Below are 4,367 nucleotides of genomic sequence, written 5' to 3'. Positions count from 1 at the left end.
AAATATCAATCAGAAGAAACACTCAAAATATGCATCAAAACTGCTTAGATCAGCCTAGTTATGCACTCACCTTTCAAAAGGACAGAACAAGAACGAACAGACCACAACAACAGCAACCAAGGACTCTCCTAACACCACAGCTACGAGATCTCTCTTCCCAAGGACAGAAACACCAGGAACAAGCCTCAAAACACTTCTCAAACCTCACAAAACCTCTCTAGAGAACTTAGAAACCTTTTAAAAGAATAAAAGCGGCCACCTCCCAACAAAACACGACCTTTACTCTTTAAAACGTGACCTAGGGTTAAACCCTAACCAAAACCTCAATTGAACCGACGATTTAAAACTTAAACCGTTAAACCAAAATTACTAGTATCGATCGACACCCGACCACAGTGTCGATCGACACCACCCGGATTTCCAGACACGGGCGTTACAATAAAACAGAGAATAAATCAGATAAACAAAGGGTCTTGCGGATGGGCTAATGGGGTGATGAATCCACTTAGTATCTTTGGGATGCTTAACATGCTCAGATAGATCTAATCCTAGACAATGCACCACTTAACCTAATCAGTCCAATCTCTTGGCAAAGATTATCAAATCTATAGCACTTCCTAATCTCAACTTTCATTGATGAAACATACTATAAATAGGCATAAAGAACAAGCTCATTAATGTCAATCTATTCCTTAACAACCAATCTCTTGGTTAAGCAAATAGATCTCTGGCATTAGTTGATCAGACATTCCATTTGAACACTTTTTGAGTGCTGGAATGTCTAAGATCTAATCATGCATGGTTAATGCTAAGATAGCATTAAGATCTCCTAATCCAGAAGGTATCTACCTAAATTTATACTTAAGCAACCCTAGAAACTAAGATTCCTCATCACCTAACCCATCCTAGAAACCCTAGAAAGACTACTCAGATCTTGAGTTCATCATGAAGAACACAAACCTAGAAATCCTTGAATCTTTCATAACTAGATAGATAATGATCTAAGGAGCAAGATATTGTAAAGAAACAACTCCAAATTCTCAATAGATCAAAAGATATAAAGATTACAAGTTTCAGGAAATGTTTGGTGACTACAGAGAAAAAACCCTAATGAAAACTCGATTTTGCTTAATGACCCAAGGGGTCTATTTATACTAAAGGCAGGATGCCCTAAAACACAAAAAGACAAATTACAAAGTCGGTTTAAAGCGAGCTCGGTCGGGTGCTTGTTGGGCTCGTTCGGGTCCTCCCTCGGCTCGTCCGTGTTCAGCTTCCTCTTGTGAGTCCGGGTGCTCGATCGTGCTCGCTTGGTCGGGTTGGATACACTTGATCGGGTCCATGCTTTGCAATGTCCGGGTGTACCTGTTTTTGCTCTAAAATGCAGATGATATGCAAATCCCTATGCTAAAGATCCTAGATGCGAAATATAATGCAAAGAGGCTAGAAACTCTAAGAAGTAGAGACCTAGCTATGCAAATAATGCACAAAACATATGCTTAAGAGTATAAAAATATAGGGTTATCAGTACCGCCGGTGTGGGTTCAAATATCGGCACAACAAGTAGTCGCCGAACAAGAGTTCGGGGTAGACAAGCTCATGAACAATTAAAAGAAGATTTGGTTGAGCATATTTGGAGTACTTTTGGACATCTACCGGATAATGAAGATTGAAGATTAAGTTCCAAATTTCAAAAATTCAATAAAATGTTTTAATCTTTCTGTGTTCTATGTTATAATGTTTTTATTGTGTGTTTAATCTTTTTCATGTTTTTGTAACTTTTTAAATTTTCTTTTTTTCCACTCTTAATATGTTATAAATTAATCTAATATTTGAAATGTTTTTACTTATAATTTAAAATAAATAATTAATAATTAAAAAAATTGGGGTTTTTCCCGTGGGACGAATTCTGTAGGATACCAATGCTTGTACCAAAATAATAAACATTTGTCCTTAACAAAAATAATTGATAAAAAATTGCAAGGACCAAGGAATGGGTCCTTGCAATGCCCATGCCATAAGACCATACGCATTGCAGGTCCCATGGCCAGTCCCCCAGTATCGGGCCCCACTGACACGTGGCGGCCCGCGATTGATTACTTTTTTTTTTTTTTTTTTTTTAATTCTGAAAAAAAAAAGAACAAAATTTGGAGGAGGGACGGTAAAACGGATGCCCATGCCCTAAGACTATGCACATTGGTTTGTCCTATTGGTTTGTCCCACTAATTTTTTATGTATATTTTACATGTAGGACAATTGATTTATTTTGAAGGTTGAGCATTTGTGTATTTTGATATTTTGTCCCACCATTATAAATATCATATATTTTGTCTTTTAAATAATTATTTAATTTGAATTACAAAAGGAAAAACATATTAAATATTGGATTAATATTAAACATTTTAAAATTACAAAGTTACAAACAAGGATTAAGCTTGTAAACATACAATAAAGACATTAAAAACATTTTACATAAGCATAGAAAGATTTTACCAACATTTTATTGATCAACATTCTTAGAATTTTGAAAATTAATCTTCATTATCTTGAAAATGTCCAAAATTAGTCCAAATATGGTCAATCAAATCATCTTTTAATTGTTGATGGGCTTGTTTATCACGAACTCTTGTTCGTCTTGTAATCGTTGTCCCGATATTTGAACCCACTTCGGCGGTGCCAACGGTATATGTTTGATCGACATATTCTACGTGTTGAAATTCAGAAACGTTACGGAGATTGTACGTATGGCGTTCATCTTCCACAATCATATTATGGGGTATTATGCATGCTTTCATCACATTTGCCATTTTGTTTTTATCCCATAAAGGAAAAGGATTTTTAACCACGGCAAATCTAGCTTGCAAGACTCCAAAGGCACGGTCAACATCTTTCCGCACTGCTTCTTGTTTTTAGAAAAGAGAGAATTTTTCTTACCTTGTGGAAGTCGGATAGATTGAATAAAAGTCGCCCATTTTGGATAATACCATCATTGAGATAGTATGCCAAATTGTACTCCCTTCCGTTGACAAAGAAATTAACTTCCGGAGCTTGACCGTTTATAATGTCATCAAAAACATTAGATCGATCTAGAATATTAAGATCGTTCATAGTACCTGGAGCTCCAAAGAATGCATGCCAAATCCAAAGGTCATACGAAGCTACCGCCTCCAATACGAGTGTAGGTTTTCCGGTTGATCTTGAATACATGCCTTTCCAAGCAGTGGGACAATTCTTCCACCCCCAATGCATGCAGTCTATGCTCCCTACCATCCTGGGGAATCCACGTTGTTCATTTTGATGGAGTGGTCGTTGTAGGTCTTCCTGTGTGGGACGTCGTAAGTATTCATCGCCAAACAATTGGATTATTGAAGCGGTAAACTCGTGCAAACATTTTCGAGCTGTTGTAGCTCCAATCCGTACATACTCGTCCACCGTATTATTTGCACCACCATATGCCAATTGTTGAATTGATGCAGTGCATTTTTGTATTGGTGAAAGACTAGCGCGTCCGGCAGCATCTTGGGTTTGTTGAAAATATTGGATTTCGGTAGATAGACGGTGCACAATACGCATGAACAATGGCTTGTTCATTCGAAAACGTTGACGGAATAAATTGTGCGGGTATGTTGGAGTGTCACTAAAATAATCATTCCAAAGATTATTGTGGCTTTCTTCACGGTTTCTTTCGATAAAAACTCGTTTCTTTCGTAAGGTGGGTTCTTCTAAGAGATTTAAATTTTCTTGGAAATTTTGATGATATGGATCAAATGCATCATCCTCATCTCTTTGGTAGTGGAAATGATTTGAAGATGATGCCATATTAATACAAAAGCAAGTGAGAAAGGGAGATTGGTATTGAAAGTGAAGGTTTGTGTAGAAGAAATAAGAAAGAAGGTTTGTGTAGAAGGCAAAATATAATAAGGTTTGTGGAAGAAGAAAGAAAGAAGAAGGTTTGTGTAGAGATAGAAGTGTGAAAGAAGATAGGAATGTGAAAGAAGTGTGAAAGAAGAAGGTTTGTGTAGAGATAGAAGTGTGGAAGAAAAGGTTTGGTTTGTGTTCATTTATAGAAGTGTTGAATCGTTTCTTGCACATTCATGTTTATATCAATCCCGTGAACCAAAAAGAGATGATAATAATTAGAAAATTTATGCATAGAGACAAAATATACAAAATTATACATATCCGTGAACCTAAATCAACTTGGTTCAATTCAAAAATTATACAAACCCGTGAATAAATACATTACACGTGAATGCATAGAGAAGAAATAAATCATATCCGATCACAAATATCCAGTCAATACAACAAAAACAACAAACCCGTGAACCTTACCACAATGTCATTACCACTACAAAACAAACCCGTGAACC

The sequence above is a fragment of the Capsella rubella genome, unplaced genomic scaffold (genome assembly GCF_000375325.1).
Source record: "Capsella rubella cultivar Monte Gargano unplaced genomic scaffold, Caprub1_0 scaffold_2, whole genome shotgun sequence".
Classification (NCBI taxonomy): domain Eukaryota; kingdom Viridiplantae; phylum Streptophyta; class Magnoliopsida; order Brassicales; family Brassicaceae; genus Capsella; species Capsella rubella.
Note: the sequence above shows the minus strand (reverse complement) of the source record.